At 39.1% G+C, this 17,793-nt stretch overlaps 1 long non-coding RNA gene across 1 annotated transcript in view; it reads left to right on the forward strand.

Annotated features, from left to right (window-relative positions):
• Positions 1 to 17,793, forward strand: part of LOC129046182 (uncharacterized) — a 479,920-nt gene that overhangs the window by 127,833 nt on the left and 334,294 nt on the right. Inside the window, exon 2 of the long non-coding RNA XR_010407143.1 lies at positions 14,229 to 14,393. This is a non-coding gene — a long non-coding RNA (uncharacterized LOC129046182). The remainder of the gene's footprint in view (positions 1 to 14,228; positions 14,394 to 17,793) is intronic.

Below are 17,793 nucleotides of genomic sequence, written 5' to 3' on the forward strand. Positions count from 1 at the left end.
GTGGGAGAGGGAGAAGCAGGCTTCCCACGGAGCAGGGAGCCCGACGTGGGCCTCGATCCCAGGACCCCGGGATCATGACCTGAGCCGAAGGCAGACGCTTAACGACTGAGCCACCCAGGCACCCCTATTTCTTCTTTTAGTTTTGAGACCTTTTTGCTTTACATATTTGGGGTTATATTACTAGATGTACATTTAGGATTGTTGTGTCTTCCTCTTGAAATGACTATCTCTAGTAATATTCTTGTCTTGAAGTCTCTTATGTCTGGTACTGTATCTGATGCTGTATCTATGCAATTTACATTACACCATTGTTCTCCAGAGACTATGGGAATGATATAGACCTTCTCCAAATGTCAGAACAAATCAACTTTTGATAATATATGGATGAGTCATTTGCTGAAAATTACAAATTCCAGGTCAAATTTCTTTTGGCTTCTAGCACACCACTAGCTGGCTTTCAACACAAGCCAGTTGAGAATACAAACTCATTCTGAAAAGCCAAGTCATAATTAGAAAGTTAATTTGCTTACCCTCAAAATCACATAATGAATACCAAAGCCAAATATAAATTGCTTTTGTATTATCCTTTATTTTAGACTATTTATCTCCTTGATTCCTTTGTTAATGTGGCTAATTAAGAGTTGGGTATATAAGAATGGTAATTTTAATCTTCCCCTTATCTAAATAGAGCCATTTATTAGCACTCCTCTTTGACACAGCATCCATCATATATTTGGACATCTTTGTGTCCATCTTTGTGGTGGATGAATGAAGAAGGAATGTTTCAAACATTTGCAGTAGGTGGGGTTGGACCAACTTTGAGGATGAAATCATTTGTGAAGAAGGGGGAAGGGGTGGCAAAGGGTGCTATCTGGGTGCTGAGTTGGCACTATATTTCCACTGTTATCAGTTCTCATCACAAAGAGTGGATGAGTATTCCCAACCTGCCCAAAGGTCAAGCTACTGCCCAAATAGATAACAAAGAAACTTAGCTCAGGAAATATCCAACTGGTTGGTCAATGGACATCGAAGTTTTATTTAGTACAATTTCACGCCAACTACTTTAGTCAAGCCATCAGTGGTCAGCGATAATGACAGAAAAATTGTCAGTGCCCCTCCTTTCCCTTATTTGTTCAAAGAAATGCCTTACATTCATCTTTATTCAGAAATTTCAATTTCTATATTTTTTCCTCCAGCCACATAGTTACCAAGTCATACCCCATAAATCATAGGACTGTGGGAGAAAGTAAAAACAGCACCTATTCACAGAAATGTTAAGAAACCCAAGCCTGGATGGTGATGGGGAAAAAGCTGGTTGCACTGTATTTCTCATCCTAATATAAGAGATACCACCTCTCCGTGAAAATGTTCAGTGAATGCTGAATCCCCCATTCCACTTCTGAAACATTCAGAGGCTCTTTAGTACCTCTAGCTTTATTGATGAGACTGTCTTTAAACCTATAATCTTCACTAAACAGCAGCTTCAGATAGAAAGCTCTATTGAAAGGATGAAGCCTGCACATAATCCATCCCCTTTCTAAAAATTTGAAAGGTGGGTTTCAAAATATACGGCGAATGTGGCCATTAATTTAACTTTTCGTCTAAGAGCAAGAGTCAAAGGTAATAAAGATCCAAATTGTTCAACGCGCACAGAATCTAGAAGTGAGAATGAATCTCCCTTATGTGTGCATTCATTTGCATTCTTACTAACTGAACAGAATCTTACGGGAATTTTTCTGTACAGTCAGGCTGGAAAACAGAATCATAGAGCTTGTCCTGTTTCATCATGCACATGCTGTTTCCATGCAGTGGAATCAAGGTGAATGATTTGGGTTTATAAAGAGCCAATATCCACAGCGATTTATTGAGGATTTCCCAGGTTGGACTCCAGTGGCCATGGCTATGTCAGAATCATGAAACTCAAGAGTCTTAATCCCACATCGATTGCTAGTGTTCTAAAATATCTTAAATGTGGGCATTTCCACACAACAGTCTGCTTTTCTGGTGTTTGAAATAAAAGAACTTACCAAATTGAGTGATTTGGGGACTATTGGGAGGTGCACAGGACTGGCTATTAAAGCTGTGCTTATGTTCTAACAAATCTTCCTCCCAAATCATTATCGATTTTCCACATCCTGAGGCAATTACACATTCATAGAAGGTTGATACCAAGCAAAAGTGAATCTCTTTCATTGTTTTTCATCTGACTTCTGCTCTCAGTGATTTACCCACTCATTGTCACTTTATAGAACCTGTATAAGTCAAACCAGACCCTTCCACACCACCCATTCAGCATCAAATTAATTAGGATTCTTCTTTCACACATTATGTTTTTACTTACCTATCTCCACCTTAGCAACTTCTGTACCTCACATTCTTTCAGTGATTACAACTACGTAAAAATCTATGTATTCATCCAACAGATACTTGTTGAGCACCAGCATAGCATGTGGCTGGCATTGTTTGACGTCTGGGCCCATAATGAAAGAGCCAGTGCTTTGTGGCATCCTGTTAATTATCCCAACTAAATGTCCCTTGAATCCAAGCACGCTCATCCCTGTGGTCATTGTCCTTACCTAGTTCTGTCTAGACTCTTGCAATGGCCTCTCCACTGATCTTTCAGCATCCACTGTGGTCCTCTGCCAATCTGTTCTCCACATTGCATGCAAAATGAAACTTCCAGAATTCAAAACCAATTATGTTACCCACCTCCCAGTTTAAAACTGCCTAATGACTTCCTATTGCTCTAAAATAAAGAAAAAATAAAAAGGCTTCAAACATGGTGGTAAAGTCCTGCATGATTTTTCCTTGCCTATCTCTTCAACCCTGCCTGCGGACTCACTCTCGCTGTCTCTCTGTGATTGGCCACTCTTACACACCATGTTCGCTCTTATTATAGGGCCTTTGAACTTGGCTGTTCCTACTCCTTCAAATATCCTTTCCATCCCTCCACCTGTTAACTCAGAACTCCGCACCATTGCCCAACCTCAGGGAAGTCTTCCAAAAGCTTCCTGATCTGGCCAAATCCCTGTCTGTTGGCTCTGATAGCATTCAGTCCTTCTCCTTTTGTACGTCTCACAAAATTCCTACTCAACATTTGTGGGCGTGATCATTTGGTTACTATTTCCTCCATGAGATTATGAGCCTCGTGAGGGCAGGGACCAGGTCCAGCTGTCTCCTCCACTGTACTCCCAGTGTCTAGAACAGCGTCAGGTACATAGTAGGTATTCCACACATTCTTACTGATAAATGAATCCTTTATCTCACCAGTTAGAATCTGAATTCAAGGATGGCTAATAGATGTGGCCATCAGGAGCTACATAAATTCTCTGAATTTGTATGCAAACATTTTTGTGATTATAGATTTTTTTTTTCTGTGATCGTGGGAAAGAGCTTTTAGCTTTCATCAGATTCTAAAAGGAGAAAGTGATTCTAAAAATTTAATAAGTACTTGAGGGAGACTCTGAGATTTTATTTTTGTTTGTTTTATCACCCTTTAAGACTGAGCTACTCACACAACTTTTTTTTTTCTGTCAGTAGCATGGCATGATATTTATGAAGGCCCAGAAGAATTGTGCTCAGTGAAAACATTAAGCAAATTCAGAAACACTAGGAGTTGCTATGAATTTGAATGAGAATTCAACTTGAATTTGTTGCCCTGAGTTTTTTCTTTAAAGAGCAGAGACCTGGCTACCAACAAGAGAGGATTAGAATGTAGAGAGAGGATGATGGGTATAGACTTATTGCTAAGATTCAGTGGTCCATTGGGACTCGGTGGCTGTTGGAAGTTAATGCAGAGTGACATATTGATGCTTCGAGTAGATTTTTTTCTCACACAAACAAGTCTCTAATTAAAGCATTTTATGTTTATATAGTTGTCACATCCAATAATTTAAAATTATCCTAATTTAAAACAGCACTTAAGAAACTCTAATTAGACTGTTAATATTATGAATTTTCAAGTACTCATGTTCTCTTTCCCTGATTAAAATAAAGAAAAAAATTCCCCCACAACAGCCATCCAGCACCTGATTCTCGAGGTGATAGTTAACTTAGGGTGAGCATATGGCATAGACATTCTGCAAATGGGTGGAAAAATCCTATATTCCTTACTCAATTTTTCATTCAAGTCAGGGAGCAAATTATTAATTTCCTCAAGTAGTTTTGCTCATGTCATAAAATACAAGAAGAATTTAGCTTTAAGAGATTCACAAATGTCAGTAGCTCTGCAAGAGTAACTGATTAAAAATCTGTTCCTCTCAAAAGAAAAAGCAGGGGGGAACAGTAAACACAACAGGAAAAAAGATCTAGATGAATTTGTTTAATATTGTGTTTTAAAATGAAAGTTGGAATAGATTTGAATAGTCTCTCTATATGGAGAGGGAGGTCATATATTTTTTTTTCTTGATTACAACACCCAAAAGAAATGCAGATAGTTAGCTGTCAGTTTAATTTCCATCGCTTTGACTGAAAAAGTTTGTGCCAATTAAAGATGCCTGAAGCTCTCCAAGCTCAGAACATTATTGCTAGTACTTTTTCTTCAATTATTCTGAAGCACTAAATGGGAAAACAAATCTCTTAGATTGTCATGGGGCTGGAAAAACAAGAGGTAGGAAAGAGAGCCAGTGACAAACCACACCAAAGCATAGTGGGGCCACCTTCCTGATTCAAGCACAAGGCTGTGTTCCTGCAGGAAAGAGTCTTCAGATGGAAACTGAGGGGGGAAGCATTCCCGTCCCTTATCACTCAGCAGTTTCATTCTTTGGAATATCCCCAAGAGAAACTCTAAAGCTTGTACAACTGGAGATATGTGCAAGATGGTTCATAGCATCTTTGATCACAGTGCAACTTCAGAAACAATCCAGATGCCCAGCAGTCAGACACTGGATGAATCAGTGGGGAGTATTCATACGAGGGCATTATTAAACAATAGTTTATTGTTTCTACCCTAAAATATGGGTGGATCTTGGTGATGTAGTGTAAAGTAAAAAAGGTAGGTCCCAACATATTATGGCATGATACCCTTTTTTTTTTTTTTAAGATTTTATTTATTTATTTGAGACAGAATGAGAGAGAGAGAGCACACATGAGAGGGGGGAGGGTCAGAGGGAGAAGCAGACTCCCCGCCAAGCAGGGAGCCCAATGCGGGACTCGATCCAGGGACTCCAGGATCATGACCTGAGCCGAAGGCAGTCGCTTAACCGACTGAGCCACCCAGGCGCCCCGGCATGATATCCTTTTTATTTTAAGATTTATTTATTATTTATTTGAGAGAAAGAGAGAGAGCATGAACAGGGGGAGGGGAAGAGGGAGAGGGATAGAGAGAATCCCAAGCAGATCCCCTCCCATGAGTGCAGAGCCTGAATGTGGGGCTCCATCCCAGGACCAGTTGAGCCACTCAGGTGCCCTGGCATCATATCCTTTTGATTAACTTGAAAACAACTAAAATGGATGCAAGTAAACTGCACAAAACGACAAGCAAGGGAATGATGGGTGTGGAACTTAGGACCATGGTTACTTGGGGCAGGTTTGGGGGAAAGCAGGAATTTGAGGTAAGACATGACTAGTTGTAGATTATCCTCAAGGTCCTGGGTTTTGTTTTGAGTGATAGGTTTGTAGGTCCTTATTACATTGTTAAAAATAACTAAAGCAAGTGGCCATGCATGAACCAATGGTCAATGTGTGTCTTGAACTAAAAGAACCAGTTTATAGAGGCAAAAATCCAAAAAGGATACTTTCTGAACTTCCTGATGTTGAGACTGTGTCTGATTTGGGAAAGGGACTTGAAAGATTCTGTCAAGTTACTTACTATTGGTTTTCTTTCATGAGAAAACAAATTGATTCGCTAAAATACAGAAAGTGAAACTTCACAAAATTCAGAGACTTGGGAAAAGAACAATGAGACAAGTTAAAAACATAAGATTATTTTTTCCTGGAAGAATAATAGAGAATGAAAACCGAGGACTGTACATCCTCTTCTTTAGGGTCAACTCAAACTCGCTTCTTCTATGTAAGCCTAGTATTTTCAAATTCTTATAAAGAATTTTAAATACATCCAAAAATGGAACAGTAAAATAAACCCCCATATGTATACATCTCCCAGATTCATACAGGTAAAGCATGCTATACTTTTACCTGCTACTCCATATCCCTTTCTTGGTTTTTTGGAAGCAAATTCTAGACATCATATTATTTTTACATGTAAATATTACAGGATATATCTCTAAAAGACAAGAACTCTCCTTCTTAAACATAACCAAAATGCCGTCATTATGTAATTCCTAAAAAGAACAATAATTTCTTTAATAGCACTGAAGAATCAGCCAGTGCTTATTATTTGCAGTTTGCTTGAAACAGAACCCAAACAAGGTCTCTTGGGCATTTTTTAAATCTGCATTTCTGGTCCATCTTCTTTCCTTGCATTTTTATTTTTATTTTGTTGAAGAAGCTAAGTCCTTTGTCGTGTTGTTTCCCGATAATGAACTTACTGTGTTCATGTTGTGTATTTTAATTTGTTCCTTTGTCCTCTATATCTCCTGAAAATTAGTAGTTCAGCCTAAAAGGTTAAACAGATTAAGGGTCAATTTTGGCAAAACCGTATAGATAGTGATGTGTACTTCTACCAGGAGGAAAATAATGTCTAATCGTCTCTCCTTTTGTAATGCTAGCAACCACTGATGATCATTAGTTAATTCATTAAGTGATATAGAATAATGATCTTTTAATTTAATCATGACTTCTTTGTTTATTATTCTGAAATCATAAGCAAATCATTCTATAAAGAAAAAAATACCCTCATTGATAATGGTTATTTTGAGGTAATTCCTCAGCATTCTCGAAGTGGAATGAATAAATTTTTAGTATCCTTACAAAAAATGCAAATTCATGGATTTAAACGTATTTGATGTCTTTCATTCTTTCATTCTATCCAAATTGTCATTCAAATTGTTCCCTCTTAGGCCAGTAGGAACATATTCAAGTTGTTCCTGAGTCCTCTTGATATCATGCTAGTAATCTTTAACAATTTCTTTGTTTTTGGTTATAATGTTTATTCTAGGCTCATGAACATTTCCTGCTCCAGATTTAGAAATCAGCCACTTCTTCAAAGAGCTTTGGTTTCTTTTACTGAGAAATGATATTTAGAAACATAGTGTAGGAACTAGACTATGCTGTTGGATTGGTCATTTTGGTATGCCTTTTCAGTGGAGAATGATGGGATATAATTTTTTTTTAAAAGATCTTATTTATTTATTCATGAGAGACAGAGAGAGAGAGAGAGGCAGAGGGAGAAGCAGGCTCCCAAGGAGCAGGGAGCCCAATGCAGGGACTCCATCCCAGGACCCTGGGATCATGACCTAAGCCAAAGGTAGATGCCCAACCATCTGAGCCACCCAGGCACCCTGGGATATAATTTTAAAAAGAAAATTCATTGAGTTTGTATTGAAACTTCCAAATCTAATTCAGGACTACAGAGTTTTTACTTAACCTCATCAAGCTACATCTAAATCTTCTTCCAGCCTTGCCTAAATTCCCATTTTTCAATGACTCTGCCAGTATTATTCATTTGCTTTGTCTCACGTTGCTGTTCATAACAGTTTCAGAACAACAATATCAATCCCACTTCCAATGATTAATGAAAACTGTCGAAAACGTCTAATCGTTCTTTTTGTCCTTGGGGTACATGCCACTGGGGGGCATAGTCAAGTTACTTGTTTCCTCATTTTGACACAATTCTCCGTGGTTTTGCCACCAAGTAGATTCATAGTTGGGGTCATTTATTTCATTTTAATTTTAAGTTAAAACTGTGTGGATCTTGTAACTGTTGCTGGTTTTTTCACCTGCTCTTATTTTGGAGTTCATAGGGATATCTAATCACTTAGTTTCATAATAGATGGAATTTTTCTTTTTAAACAATAGCTGCTCTGTTGGCAGTATCTACTAAAGCTGTATATATACACGTACTATGATCTAGCAATTCTACTCTTACATGGCCAACAGAAAGGCGTATATATGTTCATCAAAAGTCTCATACTAAAATGTTCATAGCCCAAAACTTGAAACTACTGAAATGGCCATCAATAGTAAAATGAATAAATAAGTTGTAATATAGTCACACTCTGGATTTCTATACAGCAACAAGAATAAATGATCTACAGCTACACACAATAGTTCAGGTAAATCTCACAAATGTAATTTTGAGAAAAGAAGACACAAAAGAATATATGTTGTATGATCCCATTTATATAAAGTGTAAAAATAAAAAAAATGCTTAGTCTATATTAGGGGTCGGGATACCTCTTGGTGAATAGTGTCTGGAAGGGATATAGGGGAGCTTCTGTGGGTGTTGGTAATATCTATTTCTTGGTCTCAGTGCTTGTTAAATGAACATCATCAATTTGTGGATATTTATCAATTGACACTTATGTGAATTTCATATATGTATATTATACTGCAATTAAAAATGAAATTAACTGCTTCATAGCCATCTTCATAGCTTTATCATACAAACATACTTTTCTTCTAATTTAAGCACAAAAAAGAATGATGATAGTAAATGGACTATGAAACATTAAATAATAAATACATGTGTCCATAGAGATAAAGTGAGGAGTATGAGGCAAAACTCTTCTTTATAGATTAATTCCAGTTAATAAATGAGAGAAGAGTGATAGACTTAGAAAGCACTATTTTACAGCCACCAGTATAGTAATCAATATACACAAGGATGGGATCATCAGTTGTTGCTAAAACCAATGGATAAAATATCCACCAGCCTCCCTCCTATCCTCACAGATTACTTATCAGTTTCCAAAGGGGAGGAGACACCTTTACAATGGTGCGATTTGTTAGATACTACCTTATGGAATGGATCTAACTTATATAGAGCTTGATATTGGTATTTGACATTGAAATGATATTTGTCCCAATAATGAGATGAATTGATACGTGGCATCAGATGTGACGCCCTGGGATGTAGCTGTATACAACTGTACTGATGTAACATTTTTGCCAACATATTTAACCTCCATCAAATCATGAAGAAACGGATAAATCCAGACTTTTGCACATGCACAAGACAACTAGCCTTGTCTCTTCAAATGTCAATGTCAGTGTCATAGAAGGAAAACAAAAGGTGGAGGAAATGTTAAGATGATAAGCTAACCAAATTTAATACATGATCCGTTACTTAAAGAAAATCACTGTAAGAGCATTTGGAGGACAATTATAGGAACCTGAACATGGATTACATGTTATTTAATATTATTCTTTCAATGTTAGATGTCTTAGGTATGATACCGGTATTGTAGTTATGTAGAAGAATGCTTTTTCTTAGAGATAAATGCTTAAGTACTTAGGAGTGAAGGGCTGTGATGTCTGCAACTCACTTTCAGTGGTTCAGGAAACAGTACATGCACACATAAGCACAGACAATGCAAATACTGTGAACTTGGTGAGGTAGTAAATTAGTAATTGGTGATGGATAAGGAAAGGTGAAGGTTCTACAAGGGTCGATTGCGCTATTTTAAAAATTATATATTAGGTTTCACATTTTACCAAATAAAATGTTGGAGAAAAATTGTGCATGTGGACAGTTAAAAAGTGATTTTTCTTAATTTAATTCAACTTAACTCAATAATAAGCACCTAATGTGCTCTGGGAAGCATTATTCTTTGGGTGTTTTATAGTAAACAAGAAACAGTATGTGTTATTTAGTAAAGTTAATTCAGCAAGTTTGGAGTGTTTAAATCTTACACATTCTGAAGAAAGGACTAGACCTTGAGTAACTTCTGGGAGATAACCTCAGAGCCCTTGGAACATCCTGCCTGATAGGTATCTTTGTATATCTGAGACCTTGAGCCAAACTAGATAGTCTATGCTAAAAATGTGATTTATGGTAAATGCCTGGTTTTGTTTGCCTGGGGTCCTGAGCCATGCTGCATCATTTTGCCCTTGGGGTGGGGGCACAGAGACTGAGTAGTCAAGGTCATGTGGGTTCTCCATACCTATATTATCATAGATACCAAGGCTTGTGTAATCTACCCTAGTTAGCAAAACTTTGTACCCGTTGTCACACATGCAAGGAGAATTAAACACCATCCATGAAACATCACTGAGAGAAGTTCTATGAAGCGCACATCTGGTTTCTGCTGGACTTTGCCGTATGTGCTTTTTGCTTGTTGATTTTAATCTCTACCCTTTCCTTGTAATAAACCTCAGCCACGAGTATAACAGCCTTTCTGAATTCTCCTGAGTCCTTGTAGCAAACCATGGAAACTGTAGGCAGATCTGGGGTCTCCTGGCACACCTGCATTCTAGGAAATTTTAGTCAAGTTGATGGGTCCAGTAAAGTAGCATGGACAATGCCGACTCAGTTGCTGTCCAAGGGCAAGAAGGCAGTTCTTTGGGAAACTTGAAGCACGACCATAATTTTTTCTGAAAGTCAAGGGAGGCTCCTAGAAAAAAGTAATGTAGCTGTCCAATTTTTCCAGCACCACTTACTGAAGTAACTGTCTTTTCCCCATTGTATATTCTTGCTCCTTTGTCATAGATTAATTGACCATATAAGTGTGGATATATTTCTGGGCTCTCTGTTCTGTTCCATAGATCTGTGTGTCCATTTTTGTGTCAGTACCATACTGTTTTGATTACTATAGCTTTGTAGAATATCTTGAAATCTGGAATTATGATACCTTCAGCTTTGTTCTTCATTTTCCCTTTTTTTTTTTTTTTTTAAGATTTTATTTATTTATTTGACAGAGACATAGCGAGAGAGGGAACACAAGCAGGGTGAGTGGGAAAGGAAGAAGCAGGCTTCCTGCCGAGCAGGGAGCCTGATGTGGGGCTTGATCCCAGGACCCTGGGACCATGACCTGAGCTGAAGGCAGACGCTTAACGACTGAGCCACCCAGGCACCCCTGTTCTTCATTTTTCAAGAGTGATTTGGCTATTCAGGGTCTTTTGTGGTTTCATACAAATTTTGGTATTCTAGTTCTGTGAAAAATATTTTGATAGAGATTGCACTGAATCTATAGATTGCTTTGGGTAGTATCAGCATTTAAACAATATTAATTCTTCCAATGCATGAGCATGAAATATCTTTCCATTTGTTTGTGTCATCTTCAATTTCTTTTCAACATTTTATAGTTTTTAGAGTACAGGTCTTTCATCTCCATGGTTAAGTTTCTTCCTAGGTATTTCATTATTTTTGGTGCCATTGTAAATGGACTTTTCTTAATTTCTCTTTCTGCTACTTTGTTATTGTGTATAAAAGTGCTATCAATTTCTGGATATGAATTTTCTATCCTGCAACTTTATGGAATTAATTTATTAAGAAGTTTAAAATTTTAAGTGGTTAACTTGTTAATCTTTTCCTTTATGATTTTGGATATCTTGAATGGCTTAGATTATAAAATTATAAGTGAATTAGTTTGTGATTTTTATTATCTATCCCAAGATTACAATTTTATAATTGTATTATAAATTTTAGCTATTTAAGTATATATAATTCATTTTTATGTCAGGTGGAAGAAAGAGGCCCAATAAAGATTTTCTAAATAGAAGATTATATCATGTGCTAATTAAGCTTTATCTCTTTTTAAATGTTCATATCTCTTATTTTCTTTCCACGTCTTATAGTATTGGCTGGGTCTTTCAGGACAATGCTGAATAATTCTGGTGATTCTGATCATTCTTGTTTTGTTCTGACTTTAATGACAATACTTCTAAAATTTCAGGATATGAAATTTGCTGTAGGTTGATACCGTTCCTTAAGGAAGTTTCCTTTTCTTTTTACTTTATTAAAAGTTTCTTTAAAAAAGTAAATAAATATGGAATTCTATCAAATGTTTTTCTATCATTTGTTGAGAAGATTATATGGTTTTTCTTCTTTACTCCATGCTGGAAATGACATTAATGAATTCCCTAATGTTGACCTGTTCTTGCCCTCCTAGAATAAAATCTACCTGTTTGGGCTTTATTATTCTTTTCATACAATCAATTTATTGTCTTATTTGGTATTTATCATCTATATGATTACATAAGATGGTTCTGTATTATTCTTTTGTTCTGCTATTATTTTATTTTGGTTTCAGGAAAATATTAGCCTTGAGAATTCCTTGGAAATATTTCTTTTTTTTTCTTCATGCTTTGGAAAAGTTAGTGTATGACTCATCTTTAAAATCATCTGGAACTTGGGGCGCCTGGGTGGCTCAGCTGTTAAGTGTCTGCCTTCGGCTCAGGTCATGATCCCAGGGTCCTGGGATCGAGCCCCACACGAGCCCCACATCGGGCTCCCTGCTCGGCAGGAAGCCTGCTTCTCCCTCTCCCACTCCCCCTTCTTGTGTTCCTGCTCTCACTAACTCTCTCTCTGTCAAATAAATAAATAAAATCTTAAAAAAAAAATAAAATAAAATCATCTGGAACTGATATCATTTTGGTCAAGGTATATCCCAGAAATGTGAGGGAACTTACTGTTTAAACATACTACACTTTTTTTTACTTGCAATCTTCCCCCTCAATGTTTAATATTTCTCCAAGTTTTTCCAAAGACAATTATACTGAGAATGAAGTTTGCATTTAGTAAATCCTCCAGGTATCAGGACCCGCCTTCCTTAGGAGGCAGTGGGGAGTTATAAGTAACAAGATCTGTTTGTTCCCTAACCCGCTGAAATTTAAACCAAGGCCTTTATTTATGTATTGAACATGAGTGAGCATGTGTTTGAGTGCAATTTACCTTTAGCATATAAAGTCGCATCTGGAATCTGGAGTTAATAGCACCACATTAGCGGTTCATTATAGGGAGGTGTGAGCCTCCTCTTATAGATGAATGTTCTAGCCACTTCCCCAGTGAACACACTCGGTAATTTGTCTCTATTGAGAGTAGATCTTTGTCTCTATTTACTTATCTAGTTTCTTCACTCTTCTGAGAGAGAAAAGAGGTCACTTTTTCTTTCTTTTTTTTCTTTTTCAGTTTGGTGAATAATGCTATATAATTTTTGTTTTCATTTTGGACTAAACTATAACTACTTTTATTATTATTCCATTGGTATTTGGGGTGGGGGAAGACTATTTATACTAGCCAGCTACATATGTATGACCTACCATCATGGTTTCAAGCAACTCTAAGAGGAGAATCAGATGACCAAAGCAGCAAAGTTTTATTCCCGTGGACATTGGGGAGGGTATGTATTATGGTGAGCACTGTGAATTGTATAAGACTGATGAATCACAGACCTGTACCCCTGAAACAAATAATACATTATATGTTAATAAAAAAATTAAAAAAACAAAAACAAAAGAAAATGGCATTTGCTTAGGGAGCCACACCCCTCAGAATACGATTGTCCTACTCTGTTCTGCAGAGCCTGTTACCCAGCTGCCCACTGGACCTTGCTTCCCTCTGTTACTCCCCCACCCCTGTCCTGTCCTCAGCACTATATTAATCTGTATTCTTCAGAATTATTGACACTAATTGAATAACATTTGTTTGTACCTATTAATTATCTGTCTCTCCCCTAAAATGTAGGCACTATGAGACCAGCGACTTTGTCGATCTTACCTCCATTGTATTCCCAGGGCCCAGATCAATGGAGCACTCAATAAATGAATATAGGTGATGGCCAGGATCTGAAGGCTCAGCACCAGCTGTCCCCCAGAGAGCCCCTCATAGGGCAGCAGGGTCCTTTAAGTGTCCCACTGAGCAAGGCAGGTCATTGACTCCTCCAAGGCTTATGTGGTGTGAGGGCGGCTTGGGACTTCCCAGGCAGGATTCAGGGGATGTTACCTATCAATGTTCTTGAGGGCGAGTCGGAAGGTTTCCCAAAGAGTTTACCTTAAAGAGGAAGACTGACATCTGCAGTCTGCTCATGAGTCCTTGCAAAGTGGCCTGCCTGTCATGTTTACCTATCTCTTCATTCACCGTTCGAAGCTTTTCGGGTACCAAAGTGTAGCTGAGTGCAATCATAGTTGTTAGTGTCATATAATCAGATGCATGGTTTTGACAGGGAACATTCCATACCTGTCTTTGATTACTTGGGTTAGCTTAACCTCAATTAAGGCAATGGCGCATTCACCTGATGGATTCAAGGTGGGCAGATGGAGCTGACACAGCTGTCTGCGATGCCAGGTGGAGGGAGGGAATTTAGACCCAAGTGAGAGCAACATCTCAGCAAATGCACCGTCTGCTCTTCTAGGACGGTTTTTAAAAGGAGGCACTTTAACTCTTTCAGGGAACAGATTTCCAGGACAGCTGCTGGCATTCAGGTCCCCTGAAGGGATGTGAACGGTTTCAAGGGAGCAGTTTATTCCCTTCCCACTGACGTGAGCAGGATAACAACATGGAGCAGCGTGTGCATCTGGAACCCTATCAAGGCCCACTTGACGCCTGTGACGAGGTCAGTAAAAGTAAGAGTTGGCTCATTTTCAGATGGTGAGCTAAGGCAGCCAAGCCAGAGACCTGGTCTGTGTGAGGTCAAGCCGAATGCTGGGGAGGGAGGGGAAACATAACCAGGTGGTTTCAGTTAATTCTGGAGAATCTGAATAAACAAATGGTAGGACGGTTTTTATTTTGCTCTGTTGCTGTGTTCCTGCTCAGCCATTTGGAGTGGAATTTTCCACCTGAACCAATAGATTAACATATGTTTATTCAGCTAAACCTCTGTGCTTTTTTTTGTGTCACCTGCTATTCTATTTAGTAAACTGTGTATTTAACTAAAGCTTTGTGCTAGGTACTCTTAAAGACACAAGGGCAAATAAGATAAAGCTCCTCTGTGTCACATGTTTCGCCTAGTGGAGGAATCAGACATATGCATAAATAAATCTAATACACAGTGAGATTTTGGCAAATTCTGAGAGCTCCTTCTCTGTGTGCTTTGCTGTTGTCTGAATCTGGGCTAAAGAGTGAGATGTGAACGTCATCCTTTTCTGATTGAGTTTATTCCTGCCACTCCATTTTAAATTCTTTAACAGACTTCAACTTACCTAAGTCCCAAGTTCCCTGCTTTAACAGCTAGAATAGAAAAAAGGTAAATTCGGGGGGGGGGGGAGGGGCAAATTGGGAAGAGGGATAAGGAAAACTGCGGATATAGAAAGCTAGCTAATATAAAATAAGAAAAGGGGTCTTAAAGCCTTTTAGGCCTCAGGTTGATTCTGAGGAAACAAAGATGGTTGTGCCTTGGGGGAGACATACAGGGTGAGCCGGAAGGCATGTGGCCCAGAGAGGTGGTGCATTATAGGAACGAGGAGCGGGACTCTGATTAGTTCTCTGTCTTAGGACAGGGGCCTGGGTTCTACTAATCCCTCTTTCTATTTACTGGCTCACAGAGGAGTGTGGAACTGACCAATCCGTGCACTCAAGTCTGATGAGCACTGTTTTGAAATTTTGGAATCTCGTGGCAAGCAGGTGAAGGGGTGGGCATGGCGGGTCCTGTTCCTTGAGGACCACTGCCGGTGGGAAGCCCAGGAACACTGGGCCATAAAGAATTCTCCTGCCAGGCTTTCTTCCCTGTGAATGGTTTCTTGTTGTTCGTACAATCTTCACATTTGCATGTTGTTTGCTTTGTTTGTTTTCTGCTCCTATGGGTGGTATTTCCTGTGCCTTGGTCATGGAGGTGGTTTTTAAAAACTTGTTCCTGTGGTCAGACTTCAGTCTGAGCTGAAAATGAATCTCCCTTTAGGCAGAAATACCTTTTATGTTGCACTTTTCCATCATCCTCTTGTCAACAACCAATCCAGAGTTTGCTCTTTATCCTGTTCTCGTCCTACTTTTATCTGAGCCACATTTGAAAAGTCAAAATGTTTATATATACAAGAGAAAGCATTAATAGCAGTGGCCTACACTCATTTTCCTCAACTGTTACTCCCATGCTTTGTACACAATTTTTAGAAGAAATTTATTTATTTTACAGAGAGAGAGAGAGAGCGCGCGCACGGGGTGGAGAGGGGCAGAGGGAGGGGGAGAATCCCAAGCAGACTCTTGCTGAGCTCAGAGCCCAGTGTGGGACTGGATCCCATGACCCTGAGGTCATGACCTGCGCCAAAATCAAGAGTCAGATGCTCAACTGACTGAGCCACCCGGGAGCACCTGTACACAATTCTTTGATATGAAAAGCTCTGGAGGACAATGGCAACATAGACATGACCCATGTGATTGGTTAAGCTGTGGTGTACTAGGTGCATTAGTGTCTCAGGATTGGGTCTCTGGAAACATGGGGCTAGGTCTCTGCCAGGCCTTGCCTTGCCCACCAGAATGTGGCTGATTGATTTTTGTGAGCTGGACACCTGGCCAACATTGAGGAAATACGAATCTTTCTTTTATAAACTAAAGCTCATAATCTAAGAGAGGAGTATTAGATAACAAATGAGTAATCTTTACAGCTTCTGGGAGAGTTCTGGAACTTGTGCTACCGAGGTCCTGGAGGGGAAAGCTGAGTGAGGAAATGTCGGGTGGGGAAAGGAGAAAAGGAAGAGGGGCAATAGAAAAGGAAAAGGAAGAGGAGACCTGAGTTTCTGTTCTGTTTTCTTTCTTTTCTTCCTCTTTCCCCTTAGGCCTGTGACCCCTCTTTTGTAGTCTCCTTTCCCCTCCCACCTCTTTCTTTTTAGATAACTTCCTCATCTTTTATCTTGTGCATAAATCTGGCCTCTCTTGCCTTTTCCAGTTTGTCACTTCTGCCCATTATCACCGTTATCACCAGCCAGCCCCACTGAATCAGACTGTTCTCTGAGAATGGTTTCCTGGTCTTCTGTGTCTGTTCCTTTGGTGGAAGGGCATCTTCTGCACTCTGTAGTGTTAGGGAGACTGTCAGTCATTGGAACCCACCTTTTGCAAGATGGTCGATGAGAGTAAGCCATCCCTCTGGCCAAAGAGTTTGGTTCAGGGATGGATGTGTGACCGTTTGACCCAAACAGAGTGATCAAAGTCTTCCTTGGGAGTGGTTGTAGAGAAAGAAGTTCTTTTTCCATTGAAGTTGCTAAACTGGGGCAGCGAAAAGCCTGTCATGGCCATTTTGCCTGCCACATAGGGGGCTGCTCTGGAATGTAAAGTCAAGAATTAAAAACAGAGCTATGAGATGGAAAAAGAAATAGCTTAGATATGCCCTCCTGAATTCTTGGATCTCCAGTCATGACTAAAGTCTGTTCAATACCCAAATTTCCCAGATATAGGATCAAAGAAATATCCTTTATGTTTAAGCTAGCCTCTGTTGGGTTTCTATTATGAACTGTTTAGCACCACAAAGATCAAATGACCAACCAAGTAGTAGAACTTTTTGGAAGTTTCCTCAAGTTAACTAGAATTGGTTCTCATTAATTGCTGCCAATAGAATCTCAACCAGTACTTTGGGAACGTGATGTATTTGGAGACAATTGCCTAAACTACCACGGCTGGTGCTCTATGTTGGTATTGTCCAAGTCTCAAATACAATCCCATGGGTTGTTTGTAAAGATTGTTTAACTGGCCTCTTGGCCATTCTCATCTTCTTCATTTACATAACTCATTATTTATGTTAGATATTGCCTGTTAATAGCACTATCCCTGCTCTTCTTTTCCTTTTCTTTGCATTCTGGGGTTAAAAGCCTGGAAATTAGGGCGCCTGGGTGGCTCAGATGGTTAAGCGTCTGCCTTCGGCTCAGGTCATGATCCCAGGGTCCTGGGATCGAGTCCCACATTGGGCTCCTGGCTCAGCGGGGAGCCTGCTTCTCCCTCTGACCCTCTCCCCTCTCATGCTGTTTCTCTCTCGCTCGCTCTCTAAAAAATAAATAAAATCTTAAAAAAAAAAAAAGCCTGGAAATTAAATT

The sequence above is a fragment of the Mirounga angustirostris genome, unplaced genomic scaffold, assembly GCF_029215605.1.
Source record: "Mirounga angustirostris isolate CCGP_5_RB_7025 unplaced genomic scaffold, mMirAng1.0.hap1 SCAF_14, whole genome shotgun sequence".
Classification (NCBI taxonomy): domain Eukaryota; kingdom Metazoa; phylum Chordata; class Mammalia; order Carnivora; family Phocidae; genus Mirounga; species Mirounga angustirostris.